The sequence below is a fragment of the Procambarus clarkii genome, chromosome 24, assembly GCF_040958095.1.
Source record: "Procambarus clarkii isolate CNS0578487 chromosome 24, FALCON_Pclarkii_2.0, whole genome shotgun sequence".
NCBI lineage: Eukaryota > Metazoa > Arthropoda > Malacostraca > Decapoda > Cambaridae > Procambarus > Procambarus clarkii.
In genome coordinates, this window is record NC_091173.1 from 8,647,814 (window position 1) to 8,671,394 (window position 23,581).

A 23,581-nucleotide genomic window follows, 5' to 3' on the forward strand; every position below is an offset into this window, starting at 1 on the left:
GGACCAATAGGCTTCGTGTTTCCCACAATGATAACCCAAATTAATTTATTTTGTTGACCAGACCACACACTAGAAACTGAAGGGACGACAACGTTTCGGTTCGTCTTGGACCATTCTCAAGTCGATTGAGGATTGACGTTTCGGTCCAGAACGGACCGAAACGTCGTCGTCCCTTCACTTTCTAGTGTGTGGTCTGGTCAACATACTTCAGCCACGTTATTGTAACTCGTCGCCTGCATATAATTTATTTTGTTATGGAAGCTTGTAAATGGTGCAAGCTTCTGTAACAAGTCTCCGTGGTGTAGTGGTAAGACACTCGCCTGGCGTTCCGCGAGCGCTTTGTCATGGGTTCGTATCCTGGCCGGGGAGGATTTACTGGGCGCAAATCCTTAACTGTAGCCTCTGTTTAACTCAACAGTAAAATGTGTACTTGGTTGTAACAACGATTCTTCGCGGCAGGGGATCGTATTCCAGGGACCTGCCCGAAACGCTACGTGTACTAGTGGCTGTACAAGAATGTAACAACTCTTGTATATATCTCAAAAAAAAAAAAAGTATAATATTTGTATGGGTGAAACCAAATTAAAAATATATATATTTGAACTTTCGACACTGATAACGATTCCATATTGCAGCTTTTCAATCAATGTTGTGACCTGTTTGTATACACCGCTCTTCCTCTCCCCACGCCACTAATTTCTGGGAGCACATGTTACTATTTTACTGCTATTTCTGTCACTCTGTTATCAGACGTCTCTGACGACACACACACGTTCTTGAACGAAAGCGTTTAGGCTAATATTTTCCTTTCAAATGTGGCATGGGGACCATGTTCCTGCCCGAAACGCATTGCGTAATAGTGGCTTTAGGCATTGTATGTACTAGCTCTATCTATATATCAATCCATTAATGTAACATCACTTGTATGTATGTACCTTACCTGAATAAACATATTTATTTATTTATTTATTTTATTCAAGCTTTTTCACATTTGTGTTACTCATGTGGCCCAAACGTGAGTAACTATATATCAATCTATATATTAATCTATATATTAAACATGTTAAGAAGGTAAATTTTTAATTATTGGGAAAATAGTTTTTGTACTTAAAATGCATGAACGATTTTCATAAAAGTGTAAATATCATTGATAATTAAACCGGCGGTACATGTATAAATGTTGATTAAGGATGACATTTCAAAGCCATTTAATGTTTAATGTTTTGGAATTACTTATAAAAAAAACTAGCTTTTGTTAGATTAGGTTTGGATTGGTTAGATTAGGTAGGTTATTTTTGGATTAGTTTCGTTACGTTTGGGGTTTTGTATAGAACATGACTATTTTAGAGAATTATATTTCACGAGTGGATACCTATTTTATGCTTATTGTATACATATTGAATACATGTTATATACCTAAATGTATACCTATCGTATACCTATTATATACATATCATCATAATGCTAAAAGTAACAGCTTCTTGTCACGTAAAAGCTTAAAAAAAATGTCTTGCCCAAAATGTCGTCTTTTAAACTAAAAAAAAAAAAAAAGACCGCAGTAGTTTAGTTCAATTATTTTATTTTTTTTTACGTTTGGGTTAACGGCTTTTATTTTTGTTGTATTTTTCGCATCCTAAACATTTTTCCGGCTGTTGTGTTCGGCCAGGCTGTTGTGTCCGGCCAAAACATTTAAAAATGAATGTGAAAAATAGGGGAGTGAGCCGGCCATCACTATAGTATTATCACTATAGTATTTATGGCAATAGTGGCTATGGCTCCATCATGAGGATCTGGCAACACTGACCACATTTCTGTGACGATGATCGGGCCACAGTGACCACAGTACTGTGACGATGATCTGGCCACAGTGACCACAGTACTGTGACGATGATCTGGCCACAGTGACCAGAGTACTGTGACGATGATCTGGCCACAGTGACCACAGTACTGTGACGATGATCTGGCCACAGTGACCACAGTACTGTGGCGAGAATATACCAACAGTCTTATGTTAAGCTCCTCACACATTTTCCTGTCATTTTCTGTGAGACTGATAAACAATTTATTACAAATGTCCGATGTTAGTTTTAGGGCTAAAACGCTAATATTACTAACCTCTAGTTTCACGGCTCGAGGTGATATCATTACCTAGCTTAATTAACCTAACGTTAATCTTACTCCTGCTGCTGTGCTGGGACAATCTTATCTTACCCCTACTGCTTAGCTGGGACAATCTTCTTGTACCCGTACTGCTTAGCTGGGACAATCTTCACTTACCCCTACTGCTTAGCTGGGGCAATCTTCTTGTAGCCGTACTGCTTAGCTGGGACAATCTTCACTTACCCCTACTGCTTAGCTGGGGCAATCTTCTTGTAGCCGTACTGCTTAGCTGGGACAATCTTATCTTACCCCTACTGCTTAGCTGGGACAATCTTCACTTACCCCTACTGCTTAGCTGAGACAATCTTATCTTACCCCTACTGCTTAGCTGGGACAATCTTCACTTACCCCTACTGCTTAGCTGGGACAGTCTTCTCTTACCCCTACTGCTTAGCTGGGACAATCTTCACTTACCCCTACTGCTTAGCTGGGACAATCTTCACTTACCCCCTACTGCTTAGCTGGGACAGTCTTCTCTTATTCCTGCTGCTAAGCTGGGACAAATTGGAGGACTGTTAGCTGTAGGTGAAGGTGAAAGAGAAGGTCTGGAGGCGGCGGTTGGTGCTGGCTCCTCCTTAATTAACGTCGCTTAAACACTGCTTTGTTCTGTTTCTCTCTGGCGTTGCTCTCATTCTCAGGTGATTCTCGCCTTGCCTGAGTCTCTCCTGGAGGCGCCGGTGAAGCCTCGCTTCCTTCATTTAATTCCCTGCTTTTAGTGTTGGCTTGTTTGTCTATGGGTGTCTGTGTGAGTGTGGGTTGGTGGGTGTGGGTTGGTGGGTGTGGGTGTGTGGGTGTGAGTTGGTGGGTGTGTGTGTGTGTCTGGGTTTGTGGGTGTGTGGGTGCGTGTGTTGGTGGGTGTATCTTCCTTGTAGAGTTAATAATCGTTCACAGTACGGACCAGCCAGCAAGAATATTTTGCACCTGAACATACTTCAAGTTCAAGCCTAAATTACTTTCTTATGTATATATGTACATATATATATATATATATATATATATATATATATATATATATATATATATATATATATATATATTATATATATATATATATATATATATATATAATATATATATATATATATATATATATATATATATATATATATATATATATATTGTTAATCACTAAGAGTAACACTTAATGTGCCAGCCAGAGGCTTAGAACCAACGCATAAATATCCTAAAACAAAAAAACTCAGTAATTATAATCTAACCTTTCATTTTAAACGGTATGTTCTGATGTGATATTTGTATTTATAATCCCTTTTAATATTAATATATATATATTACACTCAATGTAATTATTTTTATTCTCATTAAATATTAAATATTATCATATTTACAGTTTTTTTATCGATTTCTTTATTCATTAATCTGTTCTTTTCTAATTTATTCCTATCTACTCAGTTGATTTAAAGAGTTTCCTTTGATATGAAATTCCTTTTAATGGCCTCTTTCTCGATATTTACCAATAATATGTTGGCTAATTACCTGACAGTTCCCAAGACATGTTGGCAATATATCGATTTGTAAAATTAGTATTTACAGTAGTAATATACTCTCATAATTATTATTATTATTATTATTATTATTATTATTATTATTATTATTATTATTATTAATATATATATATATATATATATATATATATATATATATATATATATATATATATGTATATATATATATATAAATCTATATAAATTATAAAACACACTAGTGTGGAAATACACATTTCATTCACCAGGGCACGGGAAGAGTCGAACCGCTGACCACAGGAGCGTGAGACCGAAGCCCCATCCACCATACTATGACACAGCCTTAATTTAGAAAAATTCCAGAGGCAACTAACCGCTGCCCAACTGGAATATATCATGCCAAACACTACATGGGAGTATAGCATGACTCGGAGGACATCAATAAATCATGGTTGATGTAGAGCGGATCAATCAGCGAAACGATGCATTAAAAATATGTTCTTTCTTGAAAGTCGAGATACGTTTCCCCCCCCCCCCGATTAAATAGTATTCGAATCACAGCAAAAGAATATATAACCAAATCACTGAATGACAGGCATGCAAAATGCCTGACTTACAAAATAGTCTAGTAATTGCCAATAAATTTCAACACTCCCAAAAACCTGGTCTGCAATATTCAGGAAGTCTAATCTGATTATAAAATAGAATTTGCCAGCATTTTGTGTTCAAGAAATTGAATCCTTTTACGTGATGTTTAATAGGTTATAAAATGAACTACGTTTAGCCTAATAATTGTGTGTTTACTCCCCACTGTGAAGCAGCATGAGCTGTATTGATTGTCAATTGTCCATTCATTCGTCCGTGTGCCGTCATGAACCTTTATATTTCTTTCCTGTGGGTTGGAATAGTGTTAGATATTCTAAATATCATCAATGTCTCAATCATATCTCTCTCGTTCACAGCCCGTTCTCACAAGGGATATGTATACACTATATACACTGAGAGGTGTACCCCGCTTCTCTATATATACACTGAGGTGTACCCGCTCTCTATGTATATACTCAGAGGTGTACCCGCTTCTCTATGTATATACACTGAGAGGTGCACCCGCTTCTCTATGTATATACACAAAGGTGTACCCGCTTCTCTATGTATATACACTGAAAGATGTACCCGCTTCTCTGTGTATATACTACACTGGGCCTTTACTTTAGTTCTAAACTATGTTGAGAACTAAAATATACCTAGTATGCTATTGTGGTGGCCTTATTTACCCTCCAGACACTAACAGGATTTAAGCTTGTCATCAATCCCTGCTCATGATATGACTGACATCACTTTTGTAGCGGTAATTACGAACGTGAAGCGGTAACTATTAAATAGTAATCTCTCACCTGAAACATCAAGTGTAAAGTGGTGATCTCTTACCACAAACGTTAATTATAAAGTAGTAATCCCTAGCCTGAAGCGTCAGTTCTGAAGTGGTAATTCCTTACTTGGAGGTATAGGGGGTTGGGGAGATATGGGAGGTCACTTCTCTGACAATGAGTTCACTCTCAGCCTGCTTTGGTGGCAAGCAATATATGTCTGCAAGCACCAACTCTCAGTAGGGCACTCATATTGCATCGGTATATACACTCATATTCAAGCATATCCAAACATATTAAAGCATTTTCTAGCATATACAAGCATGGAAAGGTCGTTAATATGATATATACTAGCATAGTCGTTAATTTTTATGGTAGTGCCACATGGTGCCAATGTTGTCAGTTGGCGGAAGAGAATACGTGGCCCTATGTGAAGGGCCAACATGCCTGGTGGAGGGCTAAAATGCCTGGCTCTGTTGGGGAGCCAAAACGCCTGGCTCTGTTGGGGAGCCAAAACGCCTAGCTCTGTTGGGGAGCCAAAATGCCTGGCTCTGTTAGGGAGCCAAAAACGCCTGGCTCTGTTAGGGAGCCAAAATGCCTGGCTCTGTTAGGGAGCCAAAAATGCCTGGCTCTGTTAGGGAGCCAAAAATGCCTGGCTCTGTTGGGGAGCCAAAAACGCCTGGCTCTGTTAGGGAGCCAAAATGCCTGGCTCTGTTAGGGAGCCAAAAATGCCTGGCTCTGTTAGGGAGCCAAAAATGCCTGGCTCTGTTGGGGAGCCAAAATGCCTGGCTCTGTTAGGGAGCCAAAAATGCCTGGCTCTGTTAGGGAGCCAAAAACGCCTGGCTCTGTTGGGGAGCCAAAAACGCCTAGCTCTGTTGGGGAGCCAAAAATGCCTGGCTCTGTTGGGGAGCCGAAAACGCCTGGCTCTGTTGGGGAGCCAAAATGCCTGGCTCTATCTGAAGGGCCAACGTACCTGGCTCTGTGGGGATGACAATCGTACTTTGCTATGTGTGTAGGGCAAACATTCGACATGTTGAGGCCGCCTGGGCACAGTTATCAGCTTGCCCTCCCTCAGCCGCCTGGGCACAGTTATCAGCTTGCCCTCCCTCATTGCGGACAAATGTGTTCCCTCAAAGCTGGGGAAAATGTTTTTCTTGCGCCCAGAAGCATAATATAAGTAACTCCTGTGATAGACACAAATTATGAACTGTCAGAGTGGAAACTACCTGATTCGATGCCAGAAATGCATACTGATACTCTCGTGTGAATTCCATTTGTTGTTAATACTAAAATCAGTTGGGTCTGTAAAGCGTCAAGCTTATTAATATGGTTGCTGTATTTGTTTGCTAAAGTAGGCGGCTTTTTAATATATACAACAATAAAATTGAGAAATTTTGAGACGAAAAAAAATGGAGATTTGCTCAGCCGCCTGTTTGAACTATTATGTTTAGCTCTGTACTCTTGTCAGCCTTAAGTGTGTGTATGTATTCACCTAGTTGTGTTTACGGGGGGGGCGGGGGTTGAACTTTGCTCTTTCACCCCGCCTCTCAACTGTCAATCAGTCAACTGATACTAACTGCAAACTATTTTATTTTTTTCACACACACACACACACACCCAGGAAGCAGCCCGTAACAGCGGTCTAAGGCCCAGGTACCTATTTATTGCTAGGTAACAGGGGGCATGTGGGTGAAAGAAACTCTGCCCATTTTTCTCTGCCTAGTCCAGGAATCGAACCCGGGCCACAGGATTGCGAGTGCCGCGCGCTGTCCACTCAGCCACCAGACCCCCTGTGCCAGATCTGTGTGTGTATATGTGCTCTGTATATACTTTATACAAACATTATTATGTTTTGGGCCAAAGCTTGCAACATTTGTATAGTGAAAGAGGAGACAGTTATCCGTGGAATACACGCATAACTGTAGTAGTTTAAACAGTTACTGTCATAAACTGAGCTGCTTCTTTATATTCCACACGGTCTTAATGCTTTATATACATATATATATATATATATATATATATATATATATATATATATATATATATATATATATATGTGTCGTACCTAGTAGCCAGAACTCACTTTTTGGCCTACTATGCAAGGCCCGATTTGCCTAATAAGCCAAGTTTTCCTGAATTAATATATTGTTTTTATTTTTTTTCGTATGAAATGATAAAGCTACCCATTTCATTATGTATGAGGTCAATTTTTTTTTATTGGAGTTAAAATTAACGTAGATATATGACCGAACCTAACCAACCCTACCTAACCTAACCTAACCAATCTTTATAGGTTAGGTTGGGTTAGGTAGCCGAAAAAGTTAGGTTAGGTTAGGTTAGGTAGGTTAGGTAGTCGAAAAACAATTAATTCATGAAAACTTGGCTTATTAGGCAAATCGGGCCTTGCATAGTAGGCTGAGAAGTGTGTTCTGGCTACTAGGTACGACATATATATATACATATATATATATACTTGGGTAATGTGTTTTAGACTCACATGACACATAACCAGCTGCAACATATTTAACACATTTTTAGTCTTATATATGTGTGTGAGAAAATAAAACACCCGAGATCTACGAAGGAAAATCTATCATAATTATATACCCATCTATCTATAATTATCTTAATTACCTGCTACCTATTTTTCGTCACTAGTACACACGGGAAAGATTAAATATATTACAAATTAATTTTGAATCATTATACCTCATGAATACTTAATTACTAGACTTAAAGATTAAAGCGCTCATAAACACAGTCAACAGTCTCAATTTAATCATTGATTGTCGCTAGTGTAAAGTTAATGAGGAACCATCCTGTCCTCGATAATTTGGCAACAGATGGAGATATACATTATATAAACCTATTTATCAATTTAAATGTATGATTGCCTGCCTGTTCGAGATCTTAACAACATTTGCTGTTGGGCACGTGTACATTATGAGCGGGTTGGAGTTGGCATTAATGAAGTGAGTGCCATTTAACACAGTGCTGAAGCGACCCTCACGACGAATCTTACAAATCATGTTAATATGACTCTCTGAATTAATTCTGTTTTGTTTATTGTTTCACTTGCTATAATTAAAGCATAATGCAATGACGTGGGTGTGTATTGAAGGATGGAGGCTATGGACTCGGAGTAGGTTACCTTACCTTGAGAGTGTTTCAGGGCTTAGCGTTCCCCCGGCCCGGTCCTCGACCAAGCCTCCAGTCAAATTAGGTAGCTATAAGATGTGTATGGAGGGCTGAATTATTGGAGACAAGGGTTGATGATGTCATGAACGTATATGTTTATATATTATGGCCAATGTATGATAGGTAGAAAAATTTTGACAATTTTGCAGTCATCAGAACTAAATGTTTTACTAATATATAGTAAACAATTTTTAGAACGTTTTTAAGGTCATGACTGAGAGTCACCAGGAGGTTTATATGGGTGGCTATGATATTGTGCCTTGCTGTACTCGTTTGACAAGTGCAGACGCCAACCCACCCATGTTGGGCAGGTACCCAACATTAATTACGGGGAAAAATTGCTTGGGGCTAGCCCAAAGCATCTGGCCTCTAATCTTGGACAAACTAATTTTCATATATATATATATATATATATATATATATATATATATATATATATATATATATATAAGGCACAACTCTCCTAAACACGAGAGTGAAGTATACAACTTTAGAACACTTTCCCACCAGGAGACTCGAACCCTAGCCAGCACAGAAGCCTTCCAGCAACTGGCATAACAGGTACGCCTTAACCCTCTTCACCACCTGCTCAGACCCTTAAAAGAGATGGTAATTTCGGAGTATTTAAATACACCAAAGATCAACACCTCCCAAGAGCACTAGAGCAAGTGAGGGGTCATTTAGACGTTAATTTCATCAAGTCCCTGTTAATATGGGAAGACACAGTGTCTATGCTTAAGGCACAACTCTCCTAAACACGAGAGTGAAGTATACAACTTTAGAACACTTTCCCACCAGGAGACTCGAACCCTAGCCAGCACAGAAGCCTTCCAGCAACTGGCATAACAGGTACGCCTTAACCCTCTTCACCACCTGCTCAGACCCTTAAAAGAGATGGTAATTTCGGAGTATTTAAATACACCAAAGATCAACACCTCCCAAGAGCACTAGAGCAAGTGAGGGGTCATTTAGACGTTAATTTCATCAAGTCCCTGTTAATATGGGAAGACACAGTGTCTATGCTTAAGGCACAACTCTCCTAAACACGAGAGTGAAGTATACAACTTTAGAACACTTTCCCACCAGGAGACTCGAACCCTAGCCAGCACAGAAGCCTTCCAGCAACTGGCATAACAGGTACGCCTTAACCCTCTTCACCACCTGCTCAGACCCTTAAAAGAGATGGTAATTTCGGAGTATTTAAATACACCAAAGATCAACACCTCCCAAGAGCACTAGAGCAAGTGAGGGGTCATTTAGACGTTAATTTCATCAAGTCCCTGTTAATATGGGAAGACACAGTGTCTATGCTTAAGGCACAACTCTCCTAAACACGAGAGTGAAGTATACAACTTTAGAACACTTTCCCACCAGGAGACTCGAACCCTAGCCAGCACAGAAGCCTTCCAGCAACTGGCATAACAGGTACGCCTTAACCCTCTTCACCACCTGCTCAGACCCTTAAAAGAGATGGTAATTTCGGAGTATTTAAATACACCAAAGATCAACACCTCCCAAGAGCACTAGAGCAAGTGAGGGGTCATTTAGACGTTAATTTCATCAAGTCCCTGTTAATATGGGAAGACACAGTGTCTATGCTTAAGGCACAACTCTCCTAAACACGAGAGTGAAGTATACAACTTTAGAACACTTTCCCACCAGGAGACTCGAACCCTAGCCAGCACAGAAGCCTTCCAGCAACTGGCATAACAGGTACGCCTTAACCCTCTTCACCACCTGCTCAGACCCTTAAAAGAGATGGTAATTTCGGAGTATTTAAATACACCAAAGATCAACACCTCCCAAGAGCACTAGAGCAAGTGAGGGGTCATTTAGACGTTAATTTCATCAAGTCCCTGTTAATATGGGAAGACACAGTGTCTATGCTTAAGGCACAACTCTCCTAAACACGAGAGTGAAGTATACAACTTTAGAACACTTTCCCACCAGGAGACTCGAACCCTAGCCAGCACAGAAGCCTTCCAGCAACTGGCATAACAGGTACGCCTTAACCCTCTTCACCACCTGCTCAGACCCTTAAAAGAGATGGTAATTTCGGAGTATTTAAATACACCAAAGATCAACACCTCCCAAGAGCACTAGAGCAAGTGAGGGGTCATTTAGACGTTAATTTCATCAAGTCCCTGTTAATATGGGAAGACACAGTGTCTATGCTTAAGGCACAACTCTCCTAAACACGAGAGTGAAGTATACAACTTTAGAACACTTTCCCACCAGGAGACTCGAACCCTAGCCAGCACAGAAGCCTTCCAGCAACTGGCATAACAGGTACGCCTTAACCCTCTTCACCACCTGCTCAGACCCTTAAAAGAGATGGTAATTTCGGAGTATTTAAATACACCAAAGATCAACACCTCCCAAGAGCACTAGAGCAAGTGAGGGGTCATTTAGACGTTAATTTCATCAAGTCCCTGTTAATATGGGAAGACACAGTGTCTATGCTTAAGGCACAACTCTCCTAAACACGAGAGTGAAGTATACAACTTTAGAACACTTTCCCACCAGGAGACTCGAACCCTAGCCAGCACAGAAGCCTTCCAGCAACTGGCATAACAGGTACGCCTTAACCCTCTTCACCACCTGCTCAGACCCTTAAAAGAGATGGTAATTTCGGAGTATTTAAATACACCAAAGATCAACACCTCCCAAGAGCACTAGAGCAAGTGAGGGGTCATTTAGACGTTAATTTCATCAAGTCCCTGTTAATATGGGAAGACACAGTGTCTATGCTTAAGGCACAACTCTCCTAAACACGAGAGTGAAGTATACAACTTTAGAACACTTTCCCACCAGGAGACTCGAACCCTAGCCAGCACAGAAGCCTTCCAGCAACTGGCATAACAGGTACGCCTTAACCCTCTTCACCACCTGCTCAGACCCTTAAAAGAGATGGTAATTTCGGAGTATTTAAATACACCAAAGATCAACACCTCCCAAGAGCACTAGAGCAAGTGAGGGGTCATTTAGACGTTAATTTCATCAAGTCCCTGTTAATATGGGAACTAGTGCTCTTGGGAGGTGTTGATCTTTGGTGTATTTAAATACTCCGAAATTACCATCTCTTTTAAGGGTCTGAGCAGGTGGTGAAGAGGGTTAAGGCGTACCTGTTATGCCAGTTGCTGGAAGGCTTCTGTGCTGGCTAGGGTTCGAGTCTCCTGGTGGGAAAGTGTTCTAAAGTTGTATACTTCACTCTCGTGTTTAGGAGAGTTGTGCCTTAAGCATAGACACTGTGTCTTCCCATATTAACAGGGACTTGATGAAATTAACGTCTAAATGACCCCTCACTTGCTCTAGTGCTCTTGGGAGGTGTTGATCTTTGGTGTATTTAAATACTCCGAAATTACCATCTCTTTTAAGGGTCTGAGCAGGTGGTGAAGAGGGTTAAGGCGTACCTGTTATGCCAGTTGCTGGAAGGCTTCTGTGCTGGCTAGGGTTCGAGTCTCCTGGTGGGAAAGTGTTCTAAAGTTGTATACTTCACTCTCGTGTTTAGGAGAGTTGTGCCTTAAGCATAGACACTGTGTCTTCCCATATTAACAGGGACTTGATGAAATTAACGTCTAAATGACCCCTCACTTGCTCTAGTGCTCTTGGGAGGTGTTGATCTTTGGTGTATTTAAATACTCCGAAATTACCATCTCTTTTAAGGGTCTGAGCAGGTGGTGAAGAGGGTTAAGGCGTACCTGTTATGCCAGTTGCTGGAAGGCTTCTGTGCTGGCTAGGGTTCGAGTCTCCTGGTGGGAAAGTGTTCTAAAGTTGTATACTTCACTCTCGTGTTTAGGAGAGTTGTGCCTTAAGCATAGACACTGTGTCTTCCCATATTAACAGGGACTTGATGAAATTAACGTCTAAATGACCCCTCACTTGCTCTAGTGCTCTTGGGAGGTGTTGATCTTTGGTGTATTTAAATACTCCGAAATTACCATCTCTTTTAAGGGTCTGAGCAGGTGGTGAAGAGGGTTAAGGCGTACCTGTTATGCCAGTTGCTGGAAGGCTTCTGTGCTGGCTAGGGTTCGAGTCTCCTGGTGGGAAAGTGTTCTAAAGTTGTATACTTCACTCTCGTGTTTAGGAGAGTTGTGCCTTAAGCATAGACACTGTGTCTTCCCATATTAACAGGGACTTGATGAAATTAACGTCTAAATGACCCCTCACTTGCTCTAGTGCTCTTGGGAGGTGTTGATCTTTGGTGTATTTAAATACTCCGAAATTACCATCTCTTTTAAGGGTCTGAGCAGGTGGTGAAGAGGGTTAAGGCGTACCTGTTATGCCAGTTGCTGGAAGGCTTCTGTGCTGGCTAGGGTTCGAGTCTCCTGGTGGGAAAGTGTTCTAAAGTTGTATACTTCACTCTCGTGTTTAGGAGAGTTGTGCCTTAAGCATAGACACTGTGTCTTCCCATATTAACAGGGACTTGATGAAATTAACGTCTAAATGACCCCTCACTTGCTCTAGTGCTCTTGGGAGGTGTTGATCTTTGGTGTATTTAAATACTCCGAAATTACCATCTCTTTTAAGGGTCTGAGCAGGTGGTGAAGAGGGTTAAGGCGTACCTGTTATGCCAGTTGCTGGAAGGCTTCTGTGCTGGCTAGGGTTCGAGTCTCCTGGTGGGAAAGTGTTCTAAAGTTGTATACTTCACTCTCGTGTTTAGGAGAGTTGTGCCTTAAGCATAGACACTGTGTCTTCCCATATTAACAGGGACTTGATGAAATTAACGTCTAAATGACCCCTCACTTGCTCTAGTGCTCTTGGGAGGTGTTGATCTTTGGTGTATTTAAATACTCCGAAATTACCATCTCTTTTAAGGGTCTGAGCAGGTGGTGAAGAGGGTTAAGGCGTACCTGTTATGCCAGTTGCTGGAAGGCTTCTGTGCTGGCTAGGGTTCGAGTCTCCTGGTGGGAAAGTGTTCTAAAGTTGTATACTTCACTCTCGTGTTTAGGAGAGTTGTGCCTTAAGCATAGACACTGTGTCTTCCCATATTAACAGGGACTTGATGAAATTAACGTCTAAATGACCCCTCACTTGCTCTAGTGCTCTTGGGAGGTGTTGATCTTTGGTGTATTTAAATACTCCGAAATTACCATCTCTTTTAAGGGTCTGAGCAGGTGGTGAAGAGGGTTAAGGCGTACCTGTTATGCCAGTTGCTGGAAGGCTTCTGTGCTGGCTAGGGTTCGAGTCTCCTGGTGGGAAAGTGTTCTAAAGTTGTATACTTCACTCTCGTGTTTAGGAGAGTTGTGCCTTAAGCATAGACACTGTGTCTTCCCATATTAACAGGGACTTGATGAAATTAACGTCTAAATGACCCCTCACTTGCTCTAGTGCTCTTGGGAGGTGTTGATCTTTGGTGTATTTAAATACTCCGAAATTACCATCTCTTTTAAGGGTCTGAGCAGGTGGTGAAGAGGGTTAAGGCGTACCTGTTATGCCAGTTGCTGGAAGGCTTCTGTGCTGGCTAGGGTTCGAGTCTCCTGGTGGGAAAGTGTTCTAAAGTTGTATACTTCACTCTCGTGTTTAGGAGAGTTGTGCCTTAAGCATAGACACTGTGTCTTCCCATATTAACAGGGACTTGATGAAATTAACGTCTAAATGACCCCTCACTTGCTCTAGTGCTCTTGGGAGGTGTTGATCTTTGGTGTATTTAAATACTCCGAAATTACCATCTCTTTTAAGGGTCTGAGCAGGTGGTGAAGAGGGTTAAGGCGTACCTGTTATGCCAGTTGCTGGAAGGCTTCTGTGCTGGCTAGGGTTCGAGTCTCCTGGTGGGAAAGTGTTCTAAAGTTGTATACTTCACTCTCGTGTTTAGGAGAGTTGTGCCTTAAGCATAGACACTGTGTCTTCCCATATTAACAGGGACTTGATGAAATTAACGTCTAAATGACCCCTCACTTGCTCTAGTGCTCTTGGGAGGTGTTGATCTTTGGTGTATTTAAATACTCCGAAATTACCATCTCTTTTAAGGGTCTGAGCAGGTGGTGAAGAGGGTTAAGGCGTACCTGTTATGCCAGTTGCTGGAAGGCTTCTGTGCTGGCTAGGGTTCGAGTCTCCTGGTGGGAAAGTGTTCTAAAGTTGTATACTTCACTCTCGTGTTTAGGAGAGTTGTGCCTTAAGCATAGACACTGTGTCTTCCCATATTAACAGGGACTTGATGAAATTAACGTCTAAATGACCCCTCACTTGCTCTAGTGCTCTTGGGAGGTGTTGATCTTTGGTGTATTTAAATACTCCGAAATTACCATCTCTTTTAAGGGTCTGAGCAGGTGGTGAAGAGGGTTAAGGCGTACCTGTTATGCCAGTTGCTGGAAGGCTTCTGTGCTGGCTAGGGTTCGAGTCTCCTGGTGGGAAAGTGTTCTAAAGTTGTATACTTCACTCTCGTGTTTAGGAGAGTTGTGCCTTAAGCATAGACACTGTGTCTTCCCATATTAACAGGGACTTGATGAAATTAACGTCTAAATGACCCCTCACTTGCTCTAGTGCTCTTGGGAGGTGTTGATCTTTGGTGTATTTAAATACTCCGAAATTACCATCTCTTTTAAGGGTCTGAGCAGGTGGTGAAGAGGGTTAAGGCGTACCTGTTATGCCAGTTGCTGGAAGGCTTCTGTGCTGGCTAGGGTTCGAGTCTCCTGGTGGGAAAGTGTTCTAAAGTTGTATACTTCACTCTCGTGTTTAGGAGAGTTGTGCCTTAAGCATAGACACTGTGTCTTCCCATATTAACAGGGACTTGATGAAATTAACGTCTAAATGACCCCTCACTTGCTCTAGTGCTCTTGGGAGGTGTTGATCTTTGGTGTATTTAAATACTCCGAAATTACCATCTCTTTTAAGGGTCTGAGCAGGTGGTGAAGAGGGTTAAGGCGTACCTGTTATGCCAGTTGCTGGAAGGCTTCTGTGCTGGCTAGGGTTCGAGTCTCCTGGTGGGAAAGTGTTCTAAAGTTGTATACTTCACTCTCGTGTTTAGGAGAGTTGTGCCTTAAGCATAGACACTGTGTCTTCCCATATTAACAGGGACTTGATGAAATTAACGTCTAAATGACCCCTCACTTGCTCTAGTGCTCTTGGGAGGTGTTGATCTTTGGTGTATTTAAATACTCCGAAATTACCATCTCTTTTAAGGGTCTGAGCAGGTGGTGAAGAGGGTTAAGGCGTACCTGTTATGCCAGTTGCTGGAAGGCTTCTGTGCTGGCTAGGGTTCGAGTCTCCTGGTGGGAAAGTGTTCTAAAGTTGTATACTTCACTCTCGTGTTTAGGAGAGTTGTGCCTTAAGCATAGACACTGTGTCTTCCCATATTAACAGGGACTTGATGAAATTAACGTCTAAATGACCCCTCACTTGCTCTAGTGCTCTTGGGAGGTGTTGATCTTTGGTGTATTTAAATACTCCGAAATTACCATCTCTTTTAAGGGTCTGAGCAGGTGGTGAAGAGGGTTAAGGCGTACCTGTTATGCCAGTTGCTGGAAGGCTTCTGTGCTGGCTAGGGTTCGAGTCTCCTGGTGGGAAAGTGTTCTAAAGTTGTATACTTCACTCTCGTGTTTAGGAGAGTTGTGCCTTAAGCATAGACACTGTGTCTTCCCATATTAACAGGGACTTGATGAAATTAACGTCTAAATGACCCCTCACTTGCTCTAGTGCTCTTGGGAGGTGTTGATCTTTGGTGTATTTAAATACTCCGAAATTACCATCTCTTTTAAGGGTCTGAGCAGGTGGTGAAGAGGGTTAAGGCGTACCTGTTATGCCAGTTGCTGGAAGGCTTCTGTGCTGGCTAGGGTTCGAGTCTCCTGGTGGGAAAGTGTTCTAAAGTTGTATATATATATATATATATATATATATATATATATATGATGTCAGTATGTTGATCAAACCATACACTAGAAAGTGAACATACGCCGACGTTTCGGTCCGTCCTAGACCATTCTCAAGTCGATTGTGATCATTAATAAGATCATCACAATCGACTTGAGAATGGTCCAGGACGGACCGAAACGTCGTCGTCTCTTCACTTTCTAGTGTGTGGTCTGGTCAACATACTTCAGCCACGTTACTGTGACTCCTCGTCTGTATAATGTCAGTAATAATACATCATCATAATAATAATGTCAATAATATCAGTGTTGCGACTCTTGCCATGCAGGTTTGCCTTCACCTATTTTTGTGATTCATTATATTCATTATATACCCATTTGTGAGTCATTATAATGTTCCAGGTTCTGAGCGTCGGAGCCCAAATATAAATAAAAATAATGACGTGATAACTTTTTTTTCTATTAACTAAAAATAAAAATATATATTTTTCATTGCATTTACAGGAATTTACAAGGTATTGCGATTGGTTGCTGAGTTTGTGATGTCAATAAAATTGTAAAATTAACTGTGGAGAGTTAATTTTTCAACTTCCAACTCAAGTGAAGCAACACATGAGAAAAATAGAGAAGAATCGTGCTAAATGAAACGCGATCCGTATATATGTATATGTGTGTGTATATATATATATATATATATATATATATATATATATATATATATATATATATATATATATATATATATATATATATATACATATATATATTTATGAGTTGAAGCTTTTATGTCCAAAGGAGAGGAGTGAAGTTGATAATTTAATCTGTCTTACTCGGCTTAACTTCCTCGAAGCAGAACTTCTAGCAGGAAAACTTCTGCTGGCTTTTATTAATATATGACTCAAGTTTTGTTTCTCAGCTTTTTTCTCTTTAAAGTTCCTCTGCTGCAAGCTCTTCAAGTTTTTATGAGAAGGATTCACTTCTCTCGTAACTTAAACCTCTTGACCTCTAGAAGGAATATTCTTGACCATTTTTTTGTGTGTTTTACTTTGGTTTTGTTGTTTTTGATACTGAGATTTTTTTTATTATTGATTTTTATTTATTATTTTTTTATTATTTTTTATCCTATCCTATACAGCACTTTTTGAATAATTTTAATGCACGAAAGTGCTTCTAATTATTTGTGTTTTTTTTCTCTCTCTGGAACACATGTTCCCCGTAGTAATGCCTCAGTGGTTTTCTTTACTCAGGAGGACTCGGGAACACCATCCTTGTGACTCCTGTCGCCAGACGCCAGGCGGTGACTCGCGTCCCATGGTAAGTAGCTCATGATTACCCTGCTAGTTTTCCCTGGAACACGACGCGACAGTCGGTTTACAGCATGCTAACCTATTACTTCTGGGTGAACAGAGGCCAACAGGTAAGGGTTGACATTTAGATAATCTTCATTGGCTGGGACTCGAACCCAGACAAATTGCTAGCGAGGCGCGGGGTGAGTGTTACCCCTGCGTCACTAGGACTTTAACACAAGATCACAATACTCTCATAATAATCTGCGTAATATAATTCACATTACTTCTCAATACTGTTCACAATACCTTCACAATGCCCTACTCTATACTCCTCACAATACCTCTAACAATACCACCTCACAATACCCATTCACATTGGCCCCCCCCTCACAATACCCCCCATCACAATAACCCCCTCACAACATCTTCCTCGCAGTTACCTACACGTACCCCTGAAAGTATCCTCTTAAAATACCCCCCCCCCCTCATAATACCCTACACAATACACTCCGCACAGTAACACGAAAGGAGATACAAAATACTCACAATACTCCTCACACTACCTTTCAAAATACACCTCGCAATACCCTTCATTACCCTTACCCTTATATACCCCTCACACCCTTACCCTTATATACCCTCACACCCTTACCCTTATATACCCTCACACCCTTACCCTTATATACCCTCACACCCTTGCCCTTATATCCCTTTATACCCTACACACTACCTCTCACAATTCCCCTCACAATACTTCAAAATACCCCTCACAGTACTCCACAATACCCCCTCACAATACTCCACAATACCCGTCACAATGCTCCACAATACCCCTCACAATACTCCACAATTCCCTTAACAATACTCCACAATACCCCCATCCCAATACGTTTCACTATATCTCTCAATACCTGCTCATAATATCCCTCACAATATCCCTCACAATATCTCTCACAATACCTCTCACAATACCCTGTACCTCACAGTGACGATAAGATAATCAATATTGCGTATCACCCTCAAATATTTAATAAGATCATGGCACTTCGCATGTCGGTTTTGGCGTATCAATTATTGCGTATTGGCGGTGACGCAACTGTGAATCATATTGGTGCTGACGCAACTGTGAATCATATTGGCGGTGACGCAACTGTGAATCATATTGGCGGTGACGCAACTGTGAATCATATTGGTGCTGACGGAACTGTGAATCATATTGGCGGTGACGCAACTGTGAATCATATTGGCGCTGACGCAACTGTGAATCATATTGGCGGTGACGCAACTGTGAATCATATTGGCGCTGACGCAACTGTGAATCATATTGGCGGTGACGTTACTGTGAATCGTTGAAAAATAAGAAATATATGGGTTTCACATATATGGTATATGTGAAACCCATATACCTATTCAGTCTATTCTTCAAACCTGTTAAACAAGTAGTCTCAATAATGCCGGCTGACACTCCCGCCCCCCCCCTCCACTCATCCACAGCCCTATTTTCAAGCCAGTCCATCTCAATAGACTTAAAATAAGTTTCCCCAGCTTGTCCCTATTGTTGTGGGTCTTGAGTTGGTCCAACAGTTTCAAAACCTTATTTTTATTTCCCCCTTGTTCTACGTCTCTAGCGAAGGCAAGATTAAGATATTTACTCTTCTTAAGTAGAGTTTCCGAGGGCCAGATTCACGAAGCAGTTACGCAAGCACTTACGGACCTGGGGCTAGATTCACGAAGAAGTTACGCAAGCACTTACGAACCTGTACACCTTTTCTCAATCTTTGGCGGCTTTGTTTACAATTATTAAACAGTTAATGAGCTCCGAAGCACCAGGAGGCTGTTTATAACAATAACATCAGTTGATTGGCAAGTTTTTATGTTTGTAAACTGTTTAATAAATGTAACCAAAGCCGTCAAAGATTGAAGAAAGATGTTCACGTTCGTAAGTACTTGCGTAACTGCTTCGTGAATCTGGCCCCCTGGTGCCTTCGTTGGTAGAGCTCCCGATACCAGGTATTAAAAGTTGACTTGTATAGTGATTCAAGATTGTTAAGCGATGATTGTTTATATTGTATGTGGTGTATATTCGTGAAGAGCATGTAGATTTGCGGGTAAACAAACTATACGCCAACTGGCCTCGCGGGTGAATGAGTGCGCCTAGAGCAGTTGGGGTAAGGGTCGTTAGCGGTAACCACCTTCTCGTCTTACGTCGCCCTACACATATTAATAAAAGGTAGTCAAGGTGAGAAAACGGACGCTTAACCAAGTTAGTCCAGTCCTCAACACAGCGGCGGCTGGTCGTGGGAGTGGTCGCCTTGGATGGTCGTGGGAGTGGTCGCCTTGGAGGGTCGTGGGAGTGGTCACCTTGGATGGTCGTGGGAGTGGTCGCCTTGGATGGTCGTGGGAGTGGTCGCCTTGGAGGGTCGTGGGAGTGGTCGCCTTGGAGGGTCGTGGGAGTGGTCGCCTAACTAGGTAGAACTGTAAGTTAATCTTCGCCAGCTAAGCCAATTATTCGTGGTTTTTCTTTTCTTATAATATTTAGTGTTTCCAGGGCCGCCAGAGCAAGATTCATTCATTATTAGCATAGGGTCCCCGTAGTACAGTCGGGTTCGCTCTCGACACACACTCGAGAATTCCGGGTTTGTATCCCGGGCAGGTCAGAATTCAGTCCGTCCTCATAAACTAAGGCCAAAAGTTCATTCCATGCACCTGCCAAACCCCCTTGTTTATTAATGAAAAACAGTTTACACACGACTCACAACTGATTTCGTTCGAACACTTCCGAACGTTCGTATGGAAGTGTTCGAATACCCCAGTCCGTCCTCCAAACAAAGATCCAAAAGTGATTCCATCCACCCGCCAAACCGCCTGTTTATGAATGAAAAGCGGTTTACACACGACTCACAACTGATTTCGTTCGAACACTTCCGGAACAAGTGCTTCACTGACGAGTTTTGTTCGAACCACAACGCTATAAATGCTTCACCCACGTACTACAAATACAAATAATCGCCAACCGAACCTAACCTAACCTATGCCTATATATGCACAATATGCTAATATATTATAATATTAATTTATATTTGAGAAAATTATTGTTTTGAATGAACAGCAAGTTAAAATTTATGAATGCGTGTGTGGGGGCGACCGCTGGATGGAATGGACTTGAGTCGAGGACGGGTTGGGGGTCCACCGCTGGATGGAATGGACTTGAGTCGAGGACGGGTTGGGGGTCCACCGCTGGATGGAATGGACTTGAGTCGAGGACGGGTTGGGGGTCCACCGCTGGATGGAATGGACTTGAGTCGAGGACGGGTTGAATACCCACGTACTACAAATAAATAATCGCCAACAGAACCTAAACACGTAACCAAACCATAGCCTAAATATGCACAATTTGCTAATATATAACAATATTAATTTATATTTTAGAAAATTACTATTTTGAATAAACAGCATGCTAAAATTAATGAATACTTTTTTGGAGACGACCGCTGGAGGGAATGGACTTAGTCTGAAAACGGGATTCAGAATTGGTTGGGCACATTGCCTTTCACCTAATGCCGCTGTTCACCTAGCAGTAAATAGGTACTCAGAAGTTAGTCAGCTTGTTGTGGGGTTTCATCCTGGACGGGCTCAGTAATTCGACCTTGGTGGGGGGGGGGAGAACCTCGATAACAAGTCTAACGTGTAAGAATACACTCTGGCTTCCTGTCCCCGACACAATGAACTATTATTAAGTCATACACAAATGTGACGTTTGACTTGTTCAGTAAGTAATGCTGTAATAAACTGATCGATGTTTACCACAAGTTTTCTTGAGATCTTATCTTGAGATGATTTCGGGGCTTTTAGTGTCCCCGCGGCCCGGTCCTCGACCAAGCCTCCACCCCCAGGAAGCAGCCCGTGACAGCTGACTAACACCCAGGTACCTATTTTACCTGGTGCTAGGTAACAGGGGCGTAGGGTGAAAGAAACTCTGCCCATTGTTTCTCGCCGGCGCCCGGGATCGAACCCGGGACCACAGGATCACAAGTCCAGCGTGCTGTCCGCTCGGCCGACCGGCTCCAAGTTGCTAATTATTATGTTTGTTATTGAGGTTTGTGGTATACACCGAATCTAAGTGTATATAAGTGTGGTATACACTGTATATAAGTGTGGTATACACTGTATATAAGTGTGGTATACACTGTATATAAGTGTGGTATACACTGTATATAAGTGTGGCATACACTGTATATAAGTGTGGTATACACTGTATATAAGTGTGGCATACACTGTATATAAGTGTGGCATACACTGTATATAAGTGTGGTATACACTGTATATAAGTGTGGCATACACTGTATATAAGTGTGGTATACACTGTATATAAGTGTGGTATACACTGTATATAAGTGTGGTATACACTGTATATAAGTGTGGTATACACTGTATATAAGTGTGGTATACACTGTATATAAGTGTGGTATACACTGTATATAAGTGTGGCATACACTGTATATAAGTGTGGTATACACTGTATATAAGTGTGGTATACACTGTATATAAGTGTGGCATACACTGTATATAAGTGTGGTATACACTGTATATAAGTGTGGTATACACTGTATATAAGTGTGGTATACACTGTACATAAGTGTGGTATACACTGTACATAAGTGTGGTATACACTGTACATAAGTGTGGTATACACTGTACATAAGTGTGGTATACACTGTACATAAGTGTGGTATACACTGTACATAAGTGTGGTATACACTGTACATAAGTGTGGTATACACTGTACATAAGTGTGGTATACACTGTGCATAAGTGTGGTATACACTGTACATAAGTGTGGTATACACTGTACATAAGTGTGGTATACACTGTACATAAGTGTGGTATACACTGTACATAAGTGTGGTATACACTGTACATAAGTGTGGTATACACTGTACATAAGTGTGGTATACACTGTACATAAGTGTGGTATACACTGTACATAAGTGTGGTATACACTGTACATAAGTGTGGTATACACTGCACATAAGTGTGGTATACACTGTACATAAGTGTGGTATTCACTGTACATAAGTGTGGTATACACTGTACATAAGTGTGGTATACACTGTACATAAGTGTGGTATACACTGTACATAAGTGTGGTATACACTGTGTATAAGTGTGGTATACACTGTGTATAAGTGTGGTATACACTGTATATAAGTGTGGTATACACTGTGTATAATTGTGGTATACACTGTATATAAGTGTGGTATACACTGTATATAAGTGTGGTATACACTGTATATAAGTGTGGTATACACTGTATATAAGTGTGGTATACACTGTATATAAGTGTGGTATACACTGTATATAAGTGTGGTATACACTGTATATAAGTGTGGTATACACTGTATATAAGTGTGGTGTACACTGTATATAAGTGTGGTGTACACTGTATATAAGTGTGGTGTACACTGTATATAAGTGTGGTGTACACTGTATATAAGTGTGGTGTACACTGTATATAAGTGTGGTGTACACTGTATATAAGTGTGGTGTACACTGTATATAAGTGTGGTGTACACTGTATATAAGTGTGGTGTACACTGTATATAAGTGTGGTGTACACTGTATATAAGTGTGGTGTACACTGTATATAAGTGTGGTGTACACTGTATATAAGTGTGGTGTACACTGTATATAAGTGTGGTATACACTGTATATAAGTGTGGTATACACTGTATATAAGTGTGGTATACACTGTATATAAGTGTGGTATACACTGTATATAAGGCCTCAGTCATGTGACCCCCTTCTTACAGGATAAGGGTTATATGCTGTTTATCAATGTGTTCTATTATTTTTTTTATATTAGGCATTTGCGTGTCTGGGACCTCACTCCCTAGACGCCAACGGTCCATCAGTCAGGTTCCAGGGGAGAACACTGACTAACTACCCACAGATGACCTGACCTAATGATGCTTCCTCTATAAGAACTTTACTCCAAGGTCTTACTCCAAGGTCTTACTCCAAGTGTCGGGCTTGTCATCCTTCTCTCTAGCTTCTCAAATGTCGGTGTGGGTTATGTAGTCGGGTGACAGACGGTAGGTGTCCTCACCCGTGGTGGATGAACCTGTAGGATGATGAACAAATCCACAAGGGTCGTGATGAGGATTCGAACCTGCGTCTGTGTGTAACGTAGGATGATATTCCTGATTGTGTTATTCCTGACTATGATGCTTATTATAAATCCCAGCATCTTGTATGCATTATTTCCTGCATTGATTCAT